This window comes from Podarcis bocagei (genome assembly GCF_964188305.1).
Source record: "Podarcis bocagei genome assembly, chromosome: 4".
Classification (NCBI taxonomy): Eukaryota; Metazoa; Chordata; class Lepidosauria; order Squamata; family Lacertidae; genus Podarcis; species Podarcis bocagei.
In genome coordinates this window covers 75,857,713-75,883,651 of record NC_138128.1, presented here as the reverse complement: position 1 = coordinate 75,883,651, position 25,939 = coordinate 75,857,713, and the positions used below count along the sequence as shown (strand labels likewise).

Below are 25,939 nucleotides of genomic sequence, written 5' to 3'. Positions count from 1 at the left end.
TCGAAGTCAAGTCACAACTGCACCTCTTCAAGCAATGCACCCTGGGTATTAACGGTTTTAAGAAAAAGGAAACAAACTTGCAAGACGTTTTCATCTTGCGAAGCAAGCCCATAGGGAAATTCGTCTTGTGAAGCAGCTCAAAAAACGCAAAACCCTTTCGTCTAGCGAGTTTTTCGTCTTGCGAGGCATTCGTCTTGCGGGGCACCACTGTATTTTCATGGAGGAGGGTCAAGATATTAACTGATTTGCATGAAATTTCAGATATAGCTATATAATCCCTAGTGTAGTAAGATAAGACCTTTGGAGCAGGCATTTTTTAAAAAAAGTTTTTTTCTGAACCGCCATAGTAGGGCAGTAATTGTTTCTTTTGATACCCCCCTCCATGATGGAACCCAGGGCGGACCGTCCCCACCCCCCTTCCTACGCCCTGATGGTGGTTCTGGGGCTCTGGTTTGTGCCCTGCTGCATTCCTCATGCCGATTTAGGATTGCTCTGCTCATGCAGGATTGTGGCCTTGCTCTTTCTGTTCATACATTTCTGAAGGATGGGCTGTAGCTACAATTAATTAAAAGAGCCTATCAATTTCAGTTTGCAGCGTTCACCATGCTAGAATGCATAATTCTGCCTTGCAGATTAGGTTATGATGTACTGAATGCTAATAGGTGACCCTTAAAACAATAACATTTCCATCAGTTTGCTTTCATCTTCAATATGTGTTGCTACATACCCATAGAATTAGGTCTCCACCCTCTTAATTTTCTTTCATATTTTATCATCATTCAATGTATTATTATTCTATTGCATTGATTATATTATCTCAGTAAAAGGATTTCAAAAGCCTGTAATTATAGTGCTACGTAGCCATAATACATTGATACTATTATTTTCAGAACATCCTTTTGTCGTTATATTTAATGCTCAAAATAATGCCAAATGATGAAATTCCAAAGCAATACTGAAAATGACAAAATCGGGTCATTTTAATTATCCATTGTTCTCATATGATAGTGGGACTAGAATAACATTTTCCCCCTCAACAGGTGCATCTATTCTTTTAACTAAAATGGGTGCACAATTTTTTTGTGTGGTTCTGTGTTGTATCAGAATAAAGATGAATCCACCAGGCTAATCTGCAAAGATTATTCAAGTGTTAAAAGAATATAATTTCAACAAGATTGGATATTTAGTGAAAAAGCACCATGCAACACGCAACTACTAACTGATAGCATTTCCAGACCATTTATCATAAAATGCATTACTGGTTTTGTCATTAAGACAAGATTTATATCCTCCAGTTAATTGCTTTCACTTATTATTTTAAAGGCCATATAGTATATAAATCATATTGTTTTAACTTTAAAAGTATACAGAGCCTCTTCATGTGCAGTAGAACTGATGAAGGACAAAATGTATTTTGTTTCATATTAGACTTAAGAATTCCACCAAAGGGTTCAAATAAGACTTTGACCAGTGTGCCGTTAATATATATATTTTAATCCACACCGCTGAAATCAATTTGCACCTTGAAGAGGAAGTATGGGATTAAATAACCATGAAGGTTGAATTACTTTGAAATACAATTTGGCTTAGAGTGAATGGCAAAGTACTGCAGATATCCTCTTATTGTAGCTGTCAGCACTATTTCAGGATTGCTCAACTTAGTCTGTACATCTTTGTGCTTGGCTCTGATGATGACTGCCGAAGCCCTATGCCAGACTCTGGTTCAGAGTGTTGTACTCCTTATACCTCCAAGGAGCTTCCTGGTGGCCTTTTTAGCATCTCAGGTAGGGATTCCAGGGTGAAGGATGGGTTATGGACAGTCAGTTTGATTCATAGGGGGTTCTAGCCACTCCTCCAAGAATTCATTGGCTTTGGGTACCAAACTGATGTCTAGATACCTATTTCTTGTCCATGTCACTTTTGCATGTGTTTACCATGAGTCCTCCTGTTCTGTTTTTAAATTAATATGTGAAAAATATGCACACAATGAAAATTGCATATAAATATATATCAAAATGCACATTTCTAGACATACAATGTATCAATATGCACAATTAAAGCACACTTCGAAATGCCTTTTGAGCTGAGGATGGTGCTGGAATATTTGGGAAATACAAATTCCAGTCAATAACTAAGTTCCCATCTCTATGCTAGTTTGTGAAAGTTTGAATTCATGAAAGATTTCTAGTTTCTTCTTTTTTTAAAAAGTATTTTTCAAACAATGTTCTTATATATTTAAATCGTTTTCATTTTTTGCCCATCTGAGATTACTTGACTCCCCGGACTTCCCCCCACCCCTGGTTTCCAATATTTATCTACTCTTTCTATTGCATCTACTTTTTTCAAATTCATTTTATATCCTTTTTTATCTTTAGTATTATTACATTATAAGTGTTATAACAATCCTGCTAAGGTTTTTAAATATCTACAGTGGTCTTTAAGGTACTCTATAAATTTTTCCCACTCTTTGCTAAATTTCTTTTCATCTTGGTGTCTGATGAAAGATTTCTAGTTTCAAGGTACATCAAAGACTCCTCATCATAGAAATTTGTGTGCTCTTTGCCCATGGACTTGGCTTTCACCAACGTTTAAAGCATTTGGGATTTCTGGTGCCTCCACTGCATAGCTCTCAAAAGTTGTTGTTTGTGGCCAGAGTCAAACAGTAAAACAGGCACAAATTGGATCCAGACGTACAAGTCTGTTCAAATATATGCTTGAGTCCTCCCTAGAAGCCACTGACACTGAGTGCTTCCTGCAACTTTCATGGGAACTCCTTAGGCCACACTGTGTCACCACTGCCATCTTTCTACATAGCTGTCACATAAAAAGTCCTGTACTCATATGTGCAATGTTTCAAAGGCCAGCAAAGAAAAGATGACTGTAATAGAATATGATGGTGATACAAGACCTATGCCAGGGGGCAAGATGCTACAAGGAGGTAATATAAAATGATCTGGAGTTTGAATTAGGCCTGGGATGGGACAGATAGTGGCAACCAGGAGACAATTTGTAGCTGCTAGTGATTTACCATCCTTGCCCCGTGATTTACCATCCTTGATACTGAAGCCCCAAGGTCAGTGTGCAAATGTTCCTAAAATTCTCATTTGGTTCATCTTTTAAATTTTTCCCTCTGCATTAGGTTGCAGGATCTTTGTATATTTGCTATCTTTTGTTTGAGTTATTGGGAAATTGCCTGTTTTCTGATGCTGGTGTTTTGGACCTCTTGGATAATGGAAGCTACTTTTTTAGAGTTTCCCCCTCTTCCTTTCCTAGTGGGGGATTTCAGCAGAGAGGGAGTGCTGTGGTGCCTTTCCTCCCCTGGGAGTTTTCTGCAGCTAATTTCCCAAAGTTGGCCTCCTGTTGGTCTGTTAATCTTAGCATGTGGTGGCCATATACCTTTAAGGAGTTTGTGTTCACCTGAGGACTCCTGCTATCCTGACACCTCACTTCCCACTCTATGGCACTCCCAATTACATTTCTGAACATGTATTTGGAACCAAGATTAGGTCAAATTCAGGGTGGGGGATTCCAAGTGGAGATGTGACAGATATGTAACGGGTTAAAGACCCTTCACTCACTGCTTCTCCAATCCAAATTGTGTCCTCAAAAGCAGCTGCCCTCATCCCCTCCAAAGGTATCAGGGAAGGTGCACAAAACGTTTCCTTAGGCCCTCAGACTCATGTCTCTGAATGATGTCAAAACACCAGATTACTGTCCTTGAAACATGACATTTAAGATGTCAGCAGAGGAACACATTGCCTTTAGAAGCCAAGACAATTTAGATGCTTCATGGATATTGCTGCCCACTTCCCCCGCCACCACTGCTAGAAATGCTGGTTGGTTTATCTTGCCTTCAACTTGTATTTGCATCCTCTTGCTTCGCCAGCATTTCTCTGTATTTCTTAATGTGATTATTTATATGCTAGGAGCGCTGTCTACCCTGTTATCAGTGGTATAGTTTCTGGCCATGTATTTGTTCCCTGGAATTAGTTTTTCTTTTCTTTTCTCCGTGTAGTTTACTGCTAAACTTTGTTTTCGGGTATTTTAAAACTATTTTATTTATCCCTAGCATTACATTTCTTTAATAAGTTTTTGCTATCGCACTGCAACATTTTCAAGAAAGATAACTGGAGTTAGGGATTTGGATGTTGGGTCACCAAGGAAGTTCACTAGACAACAGAATTATGCTAATCAGAAAGATGATTACTTCATTTTCTTTTTAACACATGATACTTTGCATATATGAATGACATTTTCTTCAATATTTCATCTTCTATGGTGTGGGGGTTATATAAATCTTCACATTATGCTACTCTCTTTCCTTTTTCATACTTCCAGCTATCTCAGGTCTGCTAAATGTCTCCCTCTAGCCAGTCTTGACAACTCGGCCAAATGCTCCATGTTCATTCCCCATTTTTCTTGGTACATTCGGGGAGACAGGACCCACAGCTGTGGGAATCATCACTTGCTTTTTGCCTGACCTCTTGCTTAAGTTATGCAGGACTAGGAGAACAGGATACCAGGTATTCCATATTACTGTTCAGGAAATGATGGGATCTTCAATATGAATGTTGACGTAATCACCACCACTGGTACATTCCATAGGAGAGGAAGTGTGGGAGTGGCCCCATTTTCATTAAGTGAGAGAAAATGAGCTGAGATGGGAAGTGATCCCCCCCCCCCCCGGATTTAGCAGGCATTCCATGGTTCAGGTGGAATGCCATAAGGGTAAGCAGAGAACAAAGAGAGGAACTGGCAATCTTGGCCATTTAGAACCAAATTACATTTTTTGTTAATTGCGCATGTAATTAATTATGTGTGGCTTTGAATGATTTAAGTTGCTGTTCTTGGGAGAAGGAGCAGGACTTTGGTACTCCTTCTGACTAGGTACCAGGCAGGAATGAAGAAGAGCAAAGATACAGTATTCAGTGCTTGTGAAACAGAGTATGAGTCTTGCCAAATAAAATAGAAGCATGTCAAAGATATATTCTCAGATTTTAAAAGGTGGACCAGTGGACTTGCATGCAACAGAAAAGCAGGAGTTTGGGTTTTTTTATTTAAATTTTTAAAAATGGATTCTAAATGTTTTATTTGAGGAAAATGCAGTACTAAATCCAACTTAATATCCATTAGCAATATAAAGAGAAAGATCAGAGCTTTCCACAGTTATCTGTGTGGATTTTCCTTTGAACATGCCCTTCACTCCCCAGTGAAATTTCCAGAGAGAAATGGGAAGTTGAGAAATGGGAAGTTGACCAGTAAGTAAAATGAAGCATTGAATGATAAGGATGACTGGAAGATATCACACTAAATGAAGAAGAGGAATCCTGAAGTCATTCTGTTTTGGGGTAAATTCAGCAAAATACAAGCCGAGGGCTGCAAGTATGCATTTAGCTTTGTATGGAAAATATTATGTACTTTGAGTTAATGAGGCTTGGCTGAAGAAAGCAAAGAAAGTGGTGTGATATTCAAAGACGAGTGTGGTGTTTACAGAAGATGAAGAAAATAGTGTGGCACAGTACTGACAGTGGAAGGCTGCTCATGTGCCAATATTTATATTTCTGTTGTTTTCATGATATAACTTTAATTATGTATGGGTGCAAAATGCTAAACTCCTAAGTATAGCCTCCCAGAAGTCTGATAATTGATCAGTAGTGCCTGCATGGTGTCTACCTCACATCACATGAAATCAAAGTGCTTGTGTTGTTTGACTCCTGCCACCAAGGTTTGAGCTAGAGGTTAGCTAGAGGTATCCCTGAGGTGACAGGGTCGTGCTCTGTTCCCAGGGCAGTTCTGCCAAAGAAACTGAGAGTTTCGCGCAGTAGTAGTCTGAAATCTTTTTGTTCTTCAATGTGTGTGCATGCTGTTTTGTGTTGGCCTTTGATGTCATTTTCTTCTTTAAGTGAAAACTTAGAAGTAATCATTCCTGCCTCCTTGAGGCAACTTCCTCTGGAATCATTCAGACACATACACAGGCTGTTCTATTTTTCCATACAGCATTCTCTCCCTCCCCCACCTCCTCTTTCTCTTCCAGCAGACAAGTACTACCCAATAAAAGCATTTTTTCTTTCTGAGTTTTCCTTCAGTTCCAAAACACAGCATCCTTACAGATGAAATATGAATTGCACATGTCGGACAATGGAGTAGTATCTACATTGTATTGGGAAGCAGTTGATTTGGGGCTGATGTTCATTTCCCTTTTTTGTAGCCAGTTCTTCATAATGATGTACAAAATACACAGGTGTCCTGTCAAGTGTGAATATTGTAGAATTTGGCATCTGCCACTTTAAAAGCTGAAACAGGCAGTTAGGCAAGGTTACTGGAGTCATTGTCCATGAGCTTTTAAAAGATGTATATATATATATATATATATATATATATATATATATATATATATATATATGCTTTCGTAGATTTTCACGGGTACAGGAATGTAGGTTTTGGTGTCTTCGGGTGTCTTCCCGTGTAAGAGTTGGAGTGTCTAGGCGACGTTTCGACGAGGTCTCACTCGTCATCTTCAGGCTGGTGCTTTCGGCTTCTTGTTACTAGAACAGAGCAGGATCTCAGTGTTTGAGTTCCTATAAATACTGTTGAGGGGGTGTGGTGTATAGCCTCCAACGTTCTGGGCAGATAGGAAGTTCCTAGGTTAATGTGCCTTTTCTTCTTATGTTCATTAATTACTTGAGGGATATCTTGAGTGATTACTTGAGTGATATTCTGAGTACCACTTAGGAGGGTCATTAGGTGTGGATTAGTTGCTAAAGCTTTCGTGTCTTGACCTCTTGACCTTGTGAAGAGTTTTTCTGAGAAGATGGCTGTACTGCACTTAGTTGTGCTCTGGCTTGGCTTCGTGTATAGGGGCGAGCTGTGGTTTTGTGCCCTGTGCCAGCCAGATCTGTGTAGGGATTGCAGGGGGGTGCAGCATCCGGAGGTGCCACTATGGTTTGGCTACTGGATGGTGTCTGTAATTTATCTGTGGAGAGGGTCTGGGTTTGGGTCTGGTGTGGTTGATTGGAGATGGCGTTCTGTGTGCCTCTGGTTCTGGTGTCGGTTTTTGTGGGGAGGGCTAATTTCCAGATGTCTGGCAGGCGGGACGTGTCGTCACGCTTGTTCATGTTGTGAGGGTGTTTCTCTATCTCGATGGCTTCCATGATTATTCTCTTGTGGTGATGTTCCATGTTAAAGAGCAATTTGGAATCTGCAAAATTAATTTCGTGTCCTGTTTCTTTCATGTGTTGGTAAAGAGAGGAAGTTTTTTCTTCTTTTTTGACGGCATTCTTGTGTTCTGCGATACGTGCATTTATTCGTCTGTTTGTTTGTCCAATGTACGTGGCTGGGCAGACTTTGCAGGGTATTTCATAGACCCCTTGGTTTTCTAACTGGATTTTATCTTTTGGGTTTCTGAGGATATTGGCTATTTTTTGGTTGGTGCAAAAGGCTGTTTTGATATTGTGTTTATGGAGGATTTTGCTAATTTTATCTGTAGTGCCCTTGATATAAGGAAGGAGGGCCATGCCATTGTTTTCTTCTGTGTCTTGGTTTTTGGGGGGTGTTTCTTTTTGGATTAGCTTCGTAACCCTGTTTTGCTGGTATCCGTTGGCGATTAACACATTTGAGAGATTCTGTAACTCAGTTGTCAAGTGGTCTTTGTCAGCCAGGCGTTTGGTTCTGGAGATGAGAGTCTTGGCTACGGAGTTTATTTGTGCAGGGTGGTGGTGTGATTGTGCATGTAAGTAGCGGTTGGTGTGTGTTTTTTTCAGGTAGATAGTGTGTCCTAGGGAGCCATCAGGTTCTTTGTAGATTAGGACGTCAAGGAAGGGAAGTTGGTTGTTGGCTTCTATTTCCATAGTGAATTGTATTTTGGGGTGTAGGCTGTTGAGATGTGTGAGGAAGCTATCTAGTTTTTCCTTCCCGTGTGGCCAAATTACAAAGGTGTCGTCAACATATCTGAGCCAAAGTTTGGGTTTGTGTTCTGACTTGTCTAAAGCATTGGTTTCAAAGTGTTCCATGTACAGATTTGCGATGACCGGTGAGAGGGGTGATCCCATAGGTGCTCCTTCTATCTGTTTGTATCTTTGTCCATTGTGGATGAAGTACGTGTTGGTTAGGCAGTGGTTGGTCAGGTCCAGGATGTATTCGGGGGGATTGTATTTGTTTTGAATGGCTGTCAAGGCTTCATTAATGGGCACTTGTGTGAAGAGAGATACAACATCGAAGCTCACAAGTAGGTCATCGGGATGTAGGTTTTGCTTCTTTATTGTTTCTATGAACTGGAAGGAGTTTGTAACGTGTGAAGCGATAGATTCTGCATAGGGCTGAAGTTGCTTAGCGAGAAATTTAGCGAGATTTTGTAGAGGTGAGCCTATGGAGCTGACTATTGGTCTGAGTGGTGTTCCTTCTTTGTGTATCTTGGGGAGACCGTAGAGTTTGGGGCATCTGGATGATTTTTCTCTGGGGATGATTCTTAGCTGGATTTCTTCACTGATAGGAGAGGCTTTTATTTTGGATTTGGTGGTTTTTTCCAGATAGGTGGTGGGATCTGTTTTTATATTGTTTTTATATTTATGTTGTATCTCTCTTCACACAAGTGCCCATTAATGAAGCCTTGACAGCCATTCAAAACAAATACAATCCCCCCGAATACATCCTGGACCTGACCAACCACTGCCTAACCAACACGTACTTCATCCACAATGGACAAAGATACAAACAGATAGAAGGAGCACCTATGGGATCACCCCTCTCACCGGTCATCGCAAATCTGTACATGGAACACTTTGAAACCAATGCTTTAGACAAGTCAGAACACAAACCCAAACTTTGGCTCAGATATGTTGACGACACCTTTGTAATTTGGCCACACGGGAAGGAAAAACTAGATAGCTTCCTCACACATCTCAACAGCCTACACCCCAAAATACAATTCACTATGGAAATAGAAGCCAACAACCAACTTCCCTTCCTTGACGTCCTAATCTACAAAAAACCTGATGGCTCCCTAGGACACACTATCTACCGGAAAAAAACACACACCAACCGCTACTTACATGCACAATCACACCACCACCCTGCACAAATAAACTCCGTAGCCAAGACTCTCATCTCCAGAACCAAACGCCTGGCTGACAAAGACCACTTGACAACTGAGTTACAGAATCTCTCAAATGTGTTAATCGCCAACGGATACCAGCAAAACAGGGTTACGAAGCTAATCCAAAAAGAAACACCCCCCAAAAACCAAGACACAGAAGAAAACAATGGCATGGCCCTCCTTCCTTATATCAAGGGCACTACAGATAAAATTAGCAAAATCCTCCATAAACACAATATCAAAACAGCCTTTTGCACCAACCAAAAAATAGCCAATATCCTCAGAAACCCAAAAGATAAAATCCAGTTAGAAAACCAAGGGGTCTATGAAATACCCTGCAAAGTCTGCCCAGCCACGTACATTGGACAAACAAACAGACGAATAAATGCACGTATCGCAGAACACAAGAATGCCGTCAAAAAAGAAGAAAAAACTTCCTCTCTTTACCAACACATGAAAGAAACAGGACACGAAATTAATTTTGCAGATTCCAAATTGCTCTTTAACATGGAACATCACCACAAGAGAATAATCATGGAAGCCATCGAGATAGAGAAACACCCTCACAACATGAACAAGCGTGACGACACGTCCCGCCTGCCAGACATCTGGAAATTAGCCCTCCCCACAAAAACCGACACCAGAACCAGAGGCACACAGAACGCCATCTCCAATCAACCACACCAGACCCAAACCCAGACCCTCTCCACAGATAAATTACAGACACCATCCAGTAGCCAAACCATAGTGGCACCTCCGGATGCTGCACCCCCCTGCAATCCCTACACAGATCTGGCTGGCACAGGGCACAAAACCACAGCTCGCCCCTATACACGAAGCCAAGCCAGAGCACAACTAAGTGCAGTACAGCCATCTTCTCAGAAAAACTCTTCACAAGGTCAAGAGGTCAAGACACGAAAGCTTTAGCAACTAATCCACACCTAATGACCCTCCTAAGTGGTACTCAGAATATCACTCAAGTAATCACTCAAGATATCCCTCAAGTAATTAATGAACATAAGAAGAAAAGGCACATTAACCTAGGAACTTCCTATCTGCCCAGAACGTTGGAGGCTATACACCACACCCCCTCAACAGTATTTATAGGAACTCAAACACTGAGATCCTGCTCTGTTCTAGTAACAAGAAGCCGAAAGCACCAGCCTGAAGATGACGAGTGAGACCTCGTCGAAACGTCGCCTAGACACTCCAACTCTTACACGGGAAGACACCCGAAGACACCAAAACCTACATATATATATATATACACACACAAGACATATTTACTCAAGAGTTCCTTGAAATCAAAGATTTTCTCTGAGATCCCATAGGGCATGGAGTGGTCAACCTGTGGCTCACAAGATGTTTGGACAGCTATCAGCCCCAGTGAAGATCACCAATAGTTAGGGATTATGAGAGTTGTAGTTCAACGACATTTGGAAGACCACAAGGTAGCCACCCCTGCTATAAGTAAAGAGGCAGTGGTACACAGTGTTCGATGGTCACTTTGCTTGATCTGTTGCTTGCTGCTTGCAGTCCCGATGTCAAGAGCTATAGAGATTAGGTTCTGTCCATGTAGGTTGCAGAGCCTGAAATGCTTCTAGCTCCCTGTTCAGATTAACTATCCCCAGTCCTGCCATGCTACCTCTGTCCTAATTCTGTGCATGACAACTGCTCCGTTGCAGGACGATGCATTTACACTTGGGAGGGCGGGGGGAGAAGAAATGACAAAGCAACCAATTAATATGTGTACAAATCAGCAAAAAAAGAAAAGAAAAAGTGGTAAAACAAGTGCCATACTTGGATTGATAAAATCTAATCCCCACTCAAGCATGGTGCTTACCTTGGGAAAGTCACCCTCTCTTCCCCCTAACTTACCACATAGGGTAATTGTGCTTGTGAGGATATAGGAGGATAGAACCAGGGTATGTAGTCCTGAGCTCACTGACGTGTGATAAATAAATGCAAAAATGCACAGGCATATGACTACACCCACCACTTCCTAAATCTTAATAGCAAAAACCAGAAGCATATTAAAGGGATCTCAAATTGGCATTGGTGCCCATTCAGGTTTCCAGATTTCATATCTTCATTCTGAACTGATATCTAGGGAAATGTTAGAAAGCAAGCTGCTGTAATGCCGGGGATGTTCCATTTCTAGATAGCTGCTGGATTTTGCACCACATAATCTGTAGTGTTCCAGAAATTAAATCTCATACATTGCAGTGGTAGTCCATCACTTAATTCTTGATGTGTTTGTTGTTTGATGGTGTTAACATCAGGCACATAAAATTGTGTAAGCCAAAATTGGCATTAATTATCCTGTGTCAGACAGTTCTAATACTTCTATTATTACTGTAATATGACTATATGTTTTGATTTTATTGCCAATCTATCTTTGACCTGTCCTTTTAATGACTGCAGTCTAATTTACAGTGTGCTTGCAATGCTATTGGATTTCCAAATGAAATGAAATAAAGTAAACAGTTCTTACGTTAAATTATTTAAGATGCAGGTGAAATGAGGATTGCAGAAATACAAGTGCTTTGTCTAAAGTACAAACAGTGAAATGATTTAACCTTTAAGCCAACCTTTATGTTCTTAAGAAAATAAGTGAAAACTCCTTGCGAAGAAAGGCCAAACTAGCCATTTTCCACAGATGCACATAACCATATCCCAACTGCCCTTTTTAAATAGGAAAGGCTGCTTTCAGGTAGGATAAATGATGGAGAGAGAGGGGTGCTTAACGCTTTTCCCTGTCAATTGTTTTCATGCTCCAAATCCCTCCCCAGCAGCTTTCTCCCAAGTCAGAGTCCCTAAAGGGACCAACATGTGCTTTGGAACTCCAGTAGAGGAGGGCTGTTTGAAGGTGATAAATGGCAAGCAGAGAAATGATATAGTTGCATGTGTCTCTCTGTAAAGTTTAGTTCGGTCCTTTAAGGACACCCAATGTCCTTTTCCCTTTCAAGATGTTTTTCTAAGGCCTCATTCACCTACACATCACAGGTGTGTACTGAGGTTAATGCTAGGTTCTTAGATGATTATGAGGCTGCTTTGCTCTGTATCTTTAATGAGTTCTCCAAGGAAAGTTATATGGCTCTCACATTGCACACACTTGCGAAAAGGAAAGCAGCTTCACACAGCTTTCCAGCTGCATAATTACTGTCTAAACAGGACAAGCTTACTGCCATGATGTGTGCAATGAGAGCAGCAGAGAATACCTCAAGTAAATGAGTTATGAGTCAGGGTCCTGGGGGAAAAAGTTGTTCTAAGATGTTATGGGTTTTATCCTGCCAAACTTGCCCTACCACAAGGTCTTGTGTCAGTGAGCAACACTAAAAACCTAACAATCAGACATCAAACGTTGGAATAGCCACAGCAGAACACACTAATTGCCCATTGCTGAGTAAGGACTTGGGATCACTATGTAGAAAGGAGATCCCAGCAGGAAAGTGAACCAGTCTGCTTCTGCTTCATCCTATTTCTACATTAAACTGTAGTTGTTGTTTTTTTAAAAAAATGAATGAAGTACATATTTAAACAAATGCTTGCTAACATTTATTTCAGAATATTTTTCTGAATCTAGCTTCTCTCAAAATACACATTTGTAAATGTCTTTAGAGGTGAGATCTTAATTGGAACATTCACAAAGGGGGAATCTGGAGGATAGCATGTGAATATGGGAGATCAGATTAGTTCATATCAGAGTGTGCAAAGATCCATCTCCTCAAGCATTTTAATTTTATGCTCAGTAGGAATGTATAAACTGCCATAGGTTAGGAGAAATTAGGTGCCCCTAACTCTTTGAAAGAGGCTTAGAGTATGGAAGAAGATCAGGATGAGGTGCTAGACAGAAGACAGTGACTGCAGTCATTTCCAGACTTCCCTGGATTTCTTGGGAATGGGGTACAAACAGAGCTACAAAGGATGGGAATCTACCTATGTACTCCAGCTATGTACTTGAATTGCATCCCATAGTATAGCCAACTTCTAAGGCAGGAATGGGGAAACAGATATTGATGGTCTCTAACTTCCACCAGTGACAGCCAGCATGGCCAAAGAACAGGGACGATGGGACTTATAGTCTAACAACACCTGGAGGGTCAGAGGTTCCCCATCCATGCTTGAAGGTTAGGGTGACACTTTGAATGAGAGGGTACACTGAGTGTGTGTAGATTGGTGCCAGAATGAAATCTTCTCACTCGCCTAGAAGATGAACTGGAGTTTATGGTGCTCCTGCTCATAAACTATTTGACTAGCTGAAAACCCTGCAATTCCCTTTCCATGAATAATCCATTAAGTTCCTGGATGTTCCTAAAACAAATATGCAGAGGCTAAAACAATCCGTATTTTCAGAATATCTCTTCCTTAAACAAGAACATAATCACATGCTTTAATGCCCTATACTGAGAAATTCTTCTAAACGGAATCTTTACTAGCAAGCTCTGTACTTTAATTAACACTGTCTGCATTAACTAACTTCCTTGTTCCTGGTCTTGAGAAAAGAAAAGCTAGCTAAGCACCGACCATTGATTTGTTTCTTTTTTTCTCATTGCAGGATTAGCTGAACATTGGCAAGTAGAGGGAGTGCAGGAGAAATTCTATTCAGTTCGCATTTAAAGGTAAACCTAGTTAATGTTCACTGTCCGAAAAATATGCAAACTGAAAAACAGCTGTCTTTTGAAATTTGCACTTTTCCAAATTTTGAAATGCAAACTGTGCATATAAATGTGTGTGTTAGGGACAATAATATACAAAATGCATTCTATGAGGGGAAATTGCTCCCCCAAAATGTGTACAGTGGTACCTCGGGTTAAGTACTTAATTCGTTCTGGAGGTCCGTTCTTAAGCTGAAACTGTTCTTAACCTGAAGCACCACTTTAGCTAATGGTGCCTCCTGCTGCTGCCGCGCCACCGGAGCACTATTTCTGTTCTCATCCTGAAGCAAAGTTCTTAACCAGAGGTACTATTTCTGGGTTAGCTGAGTCTGTAACCTGAAGCGTATGTAACCTGAAGCATATGTAACCCGAGAGTGGCCAAGGGATGGAAAGATCACGAGGATCCAAAAATAACAGACTGGCAAATCAAATTACAGGAATTGGTGGAGACGGCTCAACTGACTAGTAAACTCAGAGGAAACTCAAAGCAAAAATTTGTGGAAAAATGGGATGGTTATAGAAGATATGTTCAAAAATACAATAATAGTTTTGCCTTCGTGCTAGCATTTGAGTAATAAAGGAACTAAAAGGAGGTGGACAACAATTAAGGATTTATTATGTTTTCAGAATGTATTAGAAAAATTATATAGAAAGGTTTATTGTTTTGTGTACATTCAAATGTAATATAAAATATATGCAAAGGGACTTGGCAGAAAGTCAAAGCTGAAGAAAAGATTTTGGAAGATAAAAGGGGGAAAATTTTACTTTCATTATTATCATATTGTGTGCGGGTGTAGGTGTGTGGGTGTCTGCACATATGCGTGTTGTTGTATGCAATGTTTGGTAGGAAATAAGACAGTAAATAACAAATAACAAACGAAATATTGATGTATGTAATTTTTATTTATTAATTATATTTAGTGGTAGTATGGCTGTATTGTTTTTTGTAACATAAAATCATTCAATAAAAATTATTTTAAAAATAATAATAACCCAAGGTACCACTGTATGGTAGACAGCCCAAATTGCACACCAAAATGTGTATATTAGTAGTGGAGCCTAGTGTAAATTAATATATATAGTAAAAAAGGTGCCAGCACTCACCATGAAGAAAAAAAGCACTGGTTATAGTGATGGTGAAACTAAAGTATTGTCATGCTGTAGATGAAGCTTTCTCAGCCCCTTATGGCATCCCAGGAAAAACAGATAATTGGAATTTTGCTCATAAATGAATTTACAAACAAGCTGTAATATCAAAATTATATCACAAGGCAAGCCATAAAGTATATGCAAAGAACTATTTGGTTCAGCACCTGGCTTCCCAAAGTGGCCAAGCAGAGGGTATAGTAAGCCCAAAAGAAGGACCAGCACAGAACCCATTCCCCACTGTTCTTCCCAACCAAGTGCTGTTCAGAGGCATACTGGAGGTAGTAGCATACAGCAGTTAAGATTATTAGCCATTACTAATGGCAGCTTAGTGCGCCTTGAATTGGTTTGCTCACCATTTAAAGGCATCCAGTTCTATTTGGTCTGATCCAACAGGCTTTCTCTTTTAGTCTTAAAAGGCCGACTTAGACATATTTGACCAATGGGAAGTTACTGAAGCTAAACTTCAAGGGCAAGGCCAAATGCTAATCCAATATGGCCGGCTGCTACATTGAAACCTCCCTCTAGAAGAGTCTGTCTTACCAGTTTAGAACTTTCCATCTTGGGGTTGGTGGTGTCTGCTGCACCCCCTCAGTACACCTTTAAGATCATTGTGCTCAGGGACTTATTCAAGACTGTCACAGGGCACCCTGAGAGGTCAGTTGGATATGTGTTCTCCTTTGATTTCAGTTCAGAGCATCAACTGTTCTCCAACACTAGAATGGATGAGGTACTGGGCTGAAAGCTCTTTCTGTAATGAAAATGCAAGTCTTTTTTGGCTCCCACAGATTTCCACAGCAGTTACCAAATGTCAGGGCCTGACCCAGAGTGTTCAGAATTGATGGTCCTGAAACTTCTCTCTATTGTTGTTCATAAAGAAAAATGAAAGCTTAAGGGAAAAAATCATTTTTATTTTTTTAAAATAGCACAAATCCTATGCATGCTTCCTAGTTCAGCTTTTGCTAATCATCCATACAGCACAAATTTTCTCATTAAAATGAGTATCCCAGAGAGGCATTTGATAAAAAAAATACCAGAAGTATATTTGGAAACACATCAAAACGTCACAGTAATATCAGAATCTCTGTACGCTGAGTGTTGATTTATAAGTTCAGAAGAATCTTGTGCTATGGCTCTCCTGGGGACATACTGCTTGAGAATGTGGGCAATAGATTGCATAATTGAATGCTCCTCCAGATCAAGAATTCCACATACCTTAGAGAGATAGAGAAAGAGAGAGAGAGAGAATGCTAGTAGCAAGAATTCTCACCTGCTCTTCTACCGAAAATGCACAAGAAGGTTTTGATGTAGTTGCTCCTGATGTTGTTGTTGATGATGTTGTTCCCTTCTGCAGTATGTGGATTGGGTTGTTTGCATGAGTAATTTACAGTTATCTCTATAAGCTTGTGGAATATTTTCGCCTGGACAGTGTTATCAAAGCTACTAACATGAGTTTGACCAAACTGCGGGAGGCAGTGGAAGACAGGAATGCCTGGCGTGCTCTGGTCCATGGGGTCACGAAGAGCTGGACACAACTAAACAACTAAACAACAACAACAACAAATAATTCGCAAATGGAAGAAACACAAAAGAACTGTCAACCTTCCTCGGTCTGGGGCTCCATGCAAGATCTCATCTCGTGGAGTTGCAATGATCAGGAGAACGGTGATGAAGCAGCCCAGAACTACACGGGGGGGGGGGACGACTTGTCAATGATCTCAGGGCACCATGAAAACAGTTAGTAACACACTACGCCATGAAGGACTGAGATCTTGCAGAGCTCGCAAGGTCCCCTTGCTCAAGACAGCACATGTACAGGCCCATCTGCAGTTTGCCAATACACATCTGAATGACCCAGAGGAGAAGTGGTGAAAGTGTTGTGGTCAGATGAGACCAAAATCGAGCTCTTTGGCATCAATTCAACTTGCCATGTTTAGAGGAGGAGGAATGCTGCCTACGACCCCAAGAACACCATCCCTACTGTCAAACATGGAGGGGTACATATTACGCTTTGGGGGTGTTTTTCTGCTAAAGGGACAGGACACCTTCACCGCATCGAAGGGACGATGGACGGGCCCATGTATCGTCACATCTTGGGTGAGCACCTCCTTCCCTCGGCCAGGGCATTGAAAAAGGGTCGAGGATGGGTATTCCAGCATGACAATGACCCAAAACACACGGCCAAGGAGTAGCTCAAGAAGAAGCACATTAAGGTCCTGGAGTGGCCTAGCCAGTCTCCAGGCCTTAATCCCATCGAAAAATCTGTTGAGGGAGCTGAAGGTTCGAGTAGCTACACGTCAGCCTCAAAATCTTACTGACTTGGAGAGGGTCTGCAAAGAGGAGTGGGACAAAATACCTCCTGAGATGTGTGTAAACCTGGTGGCCACCTACAAGAAACATCTGACCTCTGTAATTGCCAACAAGGGTTTTGCCACCAAGTACTAAGTCATCTTTTGCAAAGGGATCAAATACTTATTTCACTCATTATAATGCACATCAATCTCTGACTTTTGTCTTCTGGGTTTCTGGGGGGTTTCCCTGTTGTTATTCTGTCTCTCACAGCTACAATAAACCTACCGTTAAAATTATGGACTGGTCATTTCTTTGTCAGAGGGCAAACGAGCAAATTTAGCAGGGATCAAATACTTTCCCCCCTCACTGTAGCAGGTAAGTCACTGCTGTTTACTGAGAGGGTGGGGGGCAAGAGGGTGGTGAGGTCAGTGCAACTGTCCCAGTGGAGCCAGTCCAGTGCTCCTGCTAGTGTGTTCTCACCCCATTGCCCTCTCCACCACCTTATCCCTTCTGGGAGGACAGGTAAGTGCCTCTTCCCCAGCCCACCAGCTGCTCCCAGTGTTATCATTAGCACTCTTACTTTGAAGCTTGATGTGTGTTGGAAGCTGTAGATGCATTGATTGGCAGCAAAGCTCTTCCCATCGGATAGTAAAGATTTTCACTTTCACAACTTCTGGGCTTCTGAGTACAGATGGCACTTAGCTTCTCAAAGACAATTGGCTTTATCTTGGCTATAAATTGAGGAATTTCTTATGAGTGTGCTTTGATTTAGTCACATTGATTGCAGAAGCAATCTCTGTAGTCTCTTAAAAGTTTAGAAAGGACCTCAGAAGCTATCCTCATTGGCTGCCATGAAATATGCACTTTAAGCTCTGCAATTGTCATTGTCCAGAAGCTCCTTTCTTATATTAATGTCCTGAAGATGTAATCCCTCCTTCTCCCCACTTTGTCTACCTGGAAAGTTTTGAAGTTACCATTTTATTTTTAGCATTGCTTTCTTTCTTTTTTTGGATCCAGCACTGCAGTTGCAGACTGAACAGCTTCATACATTTCATAATAGCTCTAGTAGGTACTTTCAGCTTGCCTAGATTTATCTAATAATTGAGAAGCAGGTTTCGGCTATGGGATGTGTATTATAATTGGAGTAATTAGGCATATGTTTGTCCACAGTTATGGCTTATGCTACGTTCACATTACTGACATTATCAGTGACTAAAGCAAATGATTTTCCAATATCAGGCTCCCCAGACACATCATAATTTCACTCCCATTTTATTTTGTGATGCGTTGTGGCACTTTTCTCTTATTTTGGTATACTCTGAGGGTGGGGTGTTAGATTTATCACCAAATATTGGATTGCCTCCACCTGCATTTGTACTAAAAAATTACAGAGCCTTGTTGGTGGTAACAAACTGAAGATGTTTGCTATTACACACAAACCTACTTGGCTGCATCTGCTACTAACTGAATGGGGAGATTCCTGGGGCCTCAGCCTCATGCTGTTATTTATTTAGTTAGTAGATTTCTACCCTGCTTTTCAACTAGAGTCCACAAAGTGTCTAACAACTAGGAGTGGGCAGATTTGTCAATTTTGGTTTCTCATTTTTCTACTCTTAAATTCAGTTCTCCTCATTTCCACATAAGTATTTTGGGAGGAAGTCCTCATGAAAATTCATCAGCATTTTAATGTGGGTGTTGTTGTTTATTAAATTTGTATACCTCCCTTTGTGCATAGATCTCAGGGTGGTTCGCAACATCAAATTAAAATATATAAAACACAATGTTTCTTACTAGACTCGTTTTTACGCAAGTTTGCCTACTATACTTTTTGCAAAGCAATTTTCCCTCCTGCAATGCATTCTATATATTATTTCCCCCAACATATGCATTTTTATGATCACTTTCCCTCAGTATCTGCATATTTGTACATCTTACTTGGCTGGAGAGCTACACTGCAACATTTGGAGAAGCAGGAATTCCAAATGATGGCTGTGTATCTGTTCTTCTATTGTTTTAGAAAGTCTGTGTTAGCTAGGTTCGCATTTAAAACCACATACTCACAAAACAACCAGCCCCACTAAGCAGGAGACAGCCTCAGGTGTTCTTTTCCACAGGGCAGAAGTGATGTTGACCCAGAGGGTGGCAGTGGCAACAGTATGACTGAAGCAGGCCCTGATGTCACCTGTGTCCTTGCTTAACTTGGCAAAACTTACCATGTGTTGACTTGTACTGTCAAAATATAAATGCAACGTCTAAGAGCAGACAGTTTCATTTTGCAAATCAAACCACTCTTGTGGATATGATTATTCATCAGTGAAGGTAACTGTGCAATCCTGCCCAGAATAGCTAGCAATTTATGATGGCTGTGCAAATGAAATCTAACTTTGAGGTAGGAAAAGTTTGTGTGTGTGTGTTGTCACAGAAGTCAGTAAGGGAACCTGGTAGAAATGGGTTTAGATGAAAATGTAAATGAGGGCAATTCATAAAAAGCAGAGGTGCATGAAGTATTGGCTCCATGTCTGTTTCATGGCCAAACCATGAAATAGGTTTGACCATCAGGGCAGTGCCTCAGATTTTTGTGCCCCCCTCCTTCTCCTTTCCCCCCACATACCAATTCTCTTCCTCTTGTCACAAGTTATGATAAATATAGCTTGCCATAATGTCTGAACTAGACCAAAAATCTGTATCCTGAAACACCGGGGTAGCTTCGAATAACAGCATTTTTAAAAGAAAAAAACAGAAAGCAAAACAGAAATAAAGCAAATAACAGAGTGAGGTCACATAGAGAGTCTCTGGTTCCTACTGCAAGAAGATGGAACTATGGGTGGTCTTAATAACTCACCTTTGCCACTGAAAGTTGCTTTTGGCCCTGTTCCTGTTAGATGTCTGAAGTTACCACAGGTGGTGAACAACAGGAAAACCTGTGATATGCTGCAGGTTTCCTCCCCGACTGCTCTAGGGTTAGGAGGCAAGTGATATTTCTGTTCTTGCTAACCATAATGATTTTTAAAAACAGCTTTCAAACCACAGTAACATTTTTGACTTTGTGGAATATTTGACAGCATTTGACCAGGGTAAATAACAGGCAGTCAAGTGGCCACGTTTAATTGACTCTTGTGCCAACCCTATACCCAGTTCCTACGTAAATCCTTTATTACCCTTGTCTAATAATCCTAGCATAACCACTGTCTATCCTACTGGGCTAGGAGAATGCACACAAATGGCCTGTGACAGGGAGAAGGTTAAGATCAAAGTCGAACACTGCAATCTAAGCAACATCTTGATAAAACCACAGAGGAAGAAGTACTATGGTCTGTGTGCCTTGCTCTGTTACGTCTGGAGGTCGGCCAAGATTCCTATCTATCTGCTGTGTATCTGAAGAAGTGTGCATGCACACGAAAGCTCATACCAAGAACTAACTTAGTTGGTCTTTAAGGTGCTACTGGAAGGAATTTTTTTAATTTTTTTTATTTTTTTTTAATCTATTTTTATCTATTTATTTTATTTTATTTTATCTATCTGCTATTAAGACATGATAAAAGTTTTTTTTAAAAAAATTGTGCCTGGCATGGAGAAAGTGGATAGAGAAAAGTTTTTCTCCCTCTCTCATAAGACTTGAATTTGTGGGCATCCAATGAAGATGAATGCTGGAAGATGCAGGACAGATAAAAGAAAGTACTTCTTCATATAGAGCATAGTTATACTGCGGAACTCGCTCCCCCAGGGGGCGGTGATGGCCACCAAGTTGGATGGCTTCAAAAGAGGGTTGGGCAAATTCATAGAGGCTAAAGCTATCAATGGCTTCTGGCCATGATAACTGTGTTCTGCCTCCATGGTCAGAGGCAGTAATGCTTCTGAGTGACAGTTGCTGGAAACAGCAGGGGGGGGGGAAGTGATCTTGTGCTTGGGTCTTGCGTGTGGGTTCCCCCCAGGCATCTGGCTGGTCACTGCAAGAACAGGATGCTGGACTAGATTGTCCTTTGGCTGATCCAGCAGGCTCTTCTTATGTACTTAGGTTCCTGTACCTGCCACCATTATCTCTTCTTTATTTGATGCCGAACCACCCTATGTTATTTACTGTAAGTAGAAGCTCTGTAGTAAATGGGGTGCCTGCCTGGTCTCTCCTGCCCTCACTCAGCTGCCTGTTTCAGTGAGAGAGATACTGAAAGCCACTGTGTTTGTCCCCTGTTGCCAGTCACCTCTGTGACCTAATGCTGATACTGCCTTAAGTATCAGCAGAAGACAACCTGGCCATTGTGACTTCATGATGATGGTGATGGTGATGATGCCTGAAGAAAAGAAAACACTGATTCTTGTACCCACATCTTGCTCATCACTTTCATGAAAAAGGTGTTGTTTTGCATCTCAGAACAGATGAAGTCTTTCTTACTCTCCCATCCTTTGGCCTTTTCTCAGGGAGGCTTCATGGCATCCACCACTGGTTTTTTGGACCTCTGGCAGCTGCCCTGTAATTTATGTTAGCTGCCACTATCTCTCTGTTACCTGCCATTCATTTCTCTAATGCAGGGCCAAAAGGCCACATTTCCTTTTGCACAAGCCAATGTGTGGAGAGGCAAGAAGAACAAAGAGGGTGCAGCAATGGATGTGATCCTTAACTTTGTTTCATGCCGGGGGGGGGGGAATTAGGAGGTATTGACTGCTTCATGGCTCAAAGAGAGGTGCCAGTCACCAAAGTTAGTTGAAGGAATCTTGAGACTCCCTGCTAGTCAACCACCAATAATGTTTATTTAATTTTAATTTTATTTTTTGCTAAGTGTAATACTTTTAAATTGACCGCATTTCTGAAATGAATAGTATATTCATTCTCTTTATCCAGAAGGACAAGCTTGAGTACAGACTCTTGCTATTGCTTTTACGAAGTACATAAATATATATTTTTATATGCCCAGTGACTGTGACCATTATGGGCCATGCAACCAGCAAGGAGCATGAAGCTGCCTATACATTACAGTATTTCTCATTTTGAGCATGTTCCTGTGAAAGTAAGCACCATTGATTTCAATGGAATGGGGTTAGAGGGCAATCATTGGAATGCAAGGGCCATCTTCTACTCCCCACAGAAATGCACACCACCTACCGTGGAAATATAGAAAATATACATTTTAAGAAGTTTTGTAAAAGTTCTCTGTGGCTGGAGTTTCAAGTCATTTCATACAGAGTCTGAGCAGAATCTAAGTCAGTGGATGATGCGCAGGTAATAATTCATTTTTCTGCAGAGAAAATCAAATTTCATGTCCTTGCAAAATCTAGGCTTCTTTGAAATGTGACATCCACTTTTCATTTAGCAGATGATACAGATGCAACAGAACTGATGTGGCTGGAAGGATATTTTTGATGGTTGTGGTGTGTGTGTGGGGGGGTGCTTCCTGTGACACACCCAGTTGGCTACAAGAATTGGCATAATTTGCCTGGGATGCTCAGTCTTGTTTAGCATGCTGGACAAGATAGAATGACATGTTGTTTGCAGGATTATGATGTCCTCTAAACAGAAGGGAGATGGGAATTCTTTATTGACAATGCACACACTTAGCGGTAGCTCCAAAGGTGCACAGAATACACACACACACATGCTTCTGGCAGATAAATAGTTGGCATCCTATCCCCCAGGCTTGTGCTCTGAGCTGGATTGTCAGAGCAACAGTTTGACCCCCCCCCAATCTACATCTTACAGCATGCACACAAACAACCTGAGACGTTAACTACACAGAAGTTGCCGCCGTGCCTATCTCTTCAAGCCCCTCCTGGTCCTGGAGGACAGTGGAGAAAGGGACAAAGGGGATTCTACTGCCCCCCTTACAGGCACCATCTCTTCCTCTGCTCCTGGTCACTCTCTTCCCTTCCATCCAGCACTGGCGTCTACCCCACCAGAGGCAAAATACCCCATAAATCGCGACTTCCGGGTTGGCGCGATTCGGAAATGGCGGATTCCCTCCGAGCTGCGGAGGGAATCGGCTCAACCGAGGACGGGTCTTTGCCGCGCCGGCGACGCGGGGACCCTTAAAAACCGCAGGCGCGGAAGCCTGCATACTGAAGACTCGGCGGGTGCCTTAAGCGCCCCCGATCCACGAAGAGCCTTTTTAAAGGCTGCGGAGAGGATACGGAGGGTGGCGTGGCACTGAGAGTCGATCGCTACCTCGGTGGAGTGAAGCCGCGAGCCATGACCAGAGAGCGCTGACTTCCTTCCTTGAAATTTGGACTGAAAAGAAAGAACCCGTGAGTAAGACGGAATTGGATTTAAAAAAAACATTACCCTGAATTGGAGACGACCGGGGGGTGTGCTAAAAGGAAGTCCGCACCCCCCCCTTGCAGACGATCTAAGCAACGACAAAGTACTAAGCTGGAGAGCCTACCCTTGGAGGGGTGAGTTAAAAAGGACACTAACTTCCAAGATTTAGTTAAATGAAATTTTGAGTTGGAGAGTGGAGACTGAGAAGCCTTCTTTTTGCTTTAAACAACCCCCCCCTCCCGGGCCCGGGAGCGTCCTGTCTCTGTGCCTGTGTAAGAGCTGCGGAGTTTGACAGCTGTCAAAGCTGTCAAGCGGGCAGTTTAGAGTGGGAAAATTGCTATTTAAGATCCCTCTGGACTAAGACGATTTATAATTGAACCAAAATTGTTGGAAACAAAGTAACAAAAATAAGTTAAAGGATTGTTGGAGAAAAGACTAATAAGTAACCAGATTCCCCCTAGGGGGAATTCTGTGGAACTATAATGGATACAATGGCTGTGGATGGAAAGTTACTAGTGGAAATCGAAAGGATGTTTCAATTGGTGGGAACTCTACAAGAGCAGAGCTTAGCTATGAATAAACAACTTGTGACCTTGACTTCTGGAACAGGCAGCTCTGCTGTATGTATTGAGGACCTGACTGAGAAAGAATCCACAGCTGAATGGGAACTGATATCTGAAGAGGTGGAGGAGACTAAACAAGAAAAAGAGAAAGTAAAGCTGGGAAGTAATAACCAAAAGCCGACATCTGTGGAATACAAGCAAGGAGATTTTTGGATTACATCTATCACAAGTCTGCGAAAGATGAAGAAGAAGAAGGAGGAGGCCCCGGGAGTTTATGGAACACAGGAACTTAAAACAAAGAAATATGATTGGGGCCTCCATCCTGACTTCGACTTTGAAGATGCAGGATTTGTGGAAATTTTTCAGCAGTGGCTTTCAAATGTCCTTGTGGGAAGAGAATATGGTTTGATGGCGAAAGAACTCTTTCCAGATTTGATGACCGACATAAAGGACTACCAACAAGACCGGCGGAGAGGGACTGAAAGAGACTTGAAAGCCTCGGACGTGAGGAACCCAGGCTAAGAACTGTTATTCTGGATATGTATTGGGAAGGGACAAAAACCGGGGATGGGAGGGAGGGAAGAAGAGAATCTTAAAAACACTCAAGACCTTTAGGTTTAGTTAATATGACTTTTAATTAAGACAAAATGAGAAATCGACGGAAGAGAACTTGAGTCCAACTTAGGAAAAATCTATATTATGGTTAAGAGGAGAAACACCAAATTGCTGACACAATCTTGGGAATTGGGATGCACGAGGGGGGGTGGGGGGAAGTCTGGGAATAGGGTTAGGAAACTAGGTTTTTCGGAATTTATACATGTTCTTGTCTTGTGTCTTTTTTGTGTGTGTTTTGTCTTTATAAAAGTGGAAAAACCAATAAAAAATTTTTAAAAAAAAAATACCCCATAAATCGCATTCCCCTGGGTGGTTCAGCCTCTGGCCTCATGGCCTCCATCACCCACTCCTTAGTGCCCTGCCAGTCCTTGACAAATAACATTCCCCTTTCGTCCATTTGTCCTTTGTTTTTATTTTGTTTTTTTTAAAATGTTTCTCTTGCTGAGCAGCAAAGTGCAATGACAAGAGACTGTGAATTAGTTACCTGGAAGGACCAAGGGCTTAGGACACACACCATCCTGGCCAGTGTAGAATGAAAGAGGTAGAAGAGTATTTTTGTAAAATGGATGGGGTGGATTGGTTAACATCTGAAATACCTAAAGAAATTAAGTCCATTTTGCTTGGCCAAAGTCATGGATTTCCCCAGTACGTTGACCCAACATATTGATTCCTTCTTGGAGTCCAGATACATTGCTGTGTATCATATATGCATGCATACTTAATTCAGTTGCAATCAGTCAAGTGTCATGTTGTCTGTAGTTAATGGATATTTAGCTTCATTTTATGAAAAACAAAATAAAAATTTTTAGTATGGAGAAAAACCTGTTGTTGGAAACCACAGGAAAGGAGAGTGCGCTTTTGTTCTGGTCCTTTCGATGGGTTTTCCCATAGGCATCTGATTGATCACTGTGAGAACAGGATGATGGACTAGATGGGCCATTGGCCTGACCCTGAAGACTCTTTCTATGCATTTAAACATGAATAGGATTGTGCTGTAAATATGTTTCTTGGTCCTTCTGTGTCCTTAATTCAAATAATAATTGAATCACTGAAGTGTGACTGTGCTTTTGTAGGTTTTGTTCCCAGCCTGTTGGCCAAGACAACATTGGCTCTTTCTAAGGAACCTGCCAGTTGTCAGATTCAGACTGAGTTGGGAACAACTGGATTCTCATATATATATGGAAAACCCATTAAACCAAAGTCACTCTGATGGCAGTCATTTTCTGTTTAACATTGTGTATGTGTTTTTAATATTTCAAAGCAGTAACATTTGACATTATTGCTTAGTTTTACATTTGCTGGGAATATCTAGGAAAATAGTTCGTAT

General features: G+C 41.4%; 1 protein-coding gene and 1 long non-coding RNA gene across 3 annotated transcripts in view; one reads left to right on the top strand and one right to left on the bottom strand.

Annotated features, from left to right (window-relative positions):
• The window catches only part of LOC308585315 (uncharacterized protein), a 472,994-nt gene that overhangs the window by 53,404 nt on the left and 393,651 nt on the right, over positions 1–25,939 (top strand). The window contains exon 2 of the transcript XR_014007225.1: positions 13,650–13,713. The gene's annotated coding sequence lies outside the window, so the exon portion shown is untranslated. The remainder of the gene's footprint in view (positions 1–13,649; positions 13,714–25,939) is intronic.
• LOC308585362 lies at positions 10,403–20,176 on the bottom strand. Of its 2 annotated transcripts, none has more exons than XR_014007330.1 (4): positions 20,030–20,176; positions 17,768–17,918; positions 16,166–16,243; positions 10,403–10,791 (listed from the first exon to the last, which is right to left on the bottom strand). It is a non-coding gene; the product is annotated as an uncharacterized lncRNA (long non-coding RNA). The 2 variants fall into 2 exon arrangements; XR_014007331.1 differs by lacking the exon at positions 10,403–10,791 and adding an exon at positions 15,522–15,755.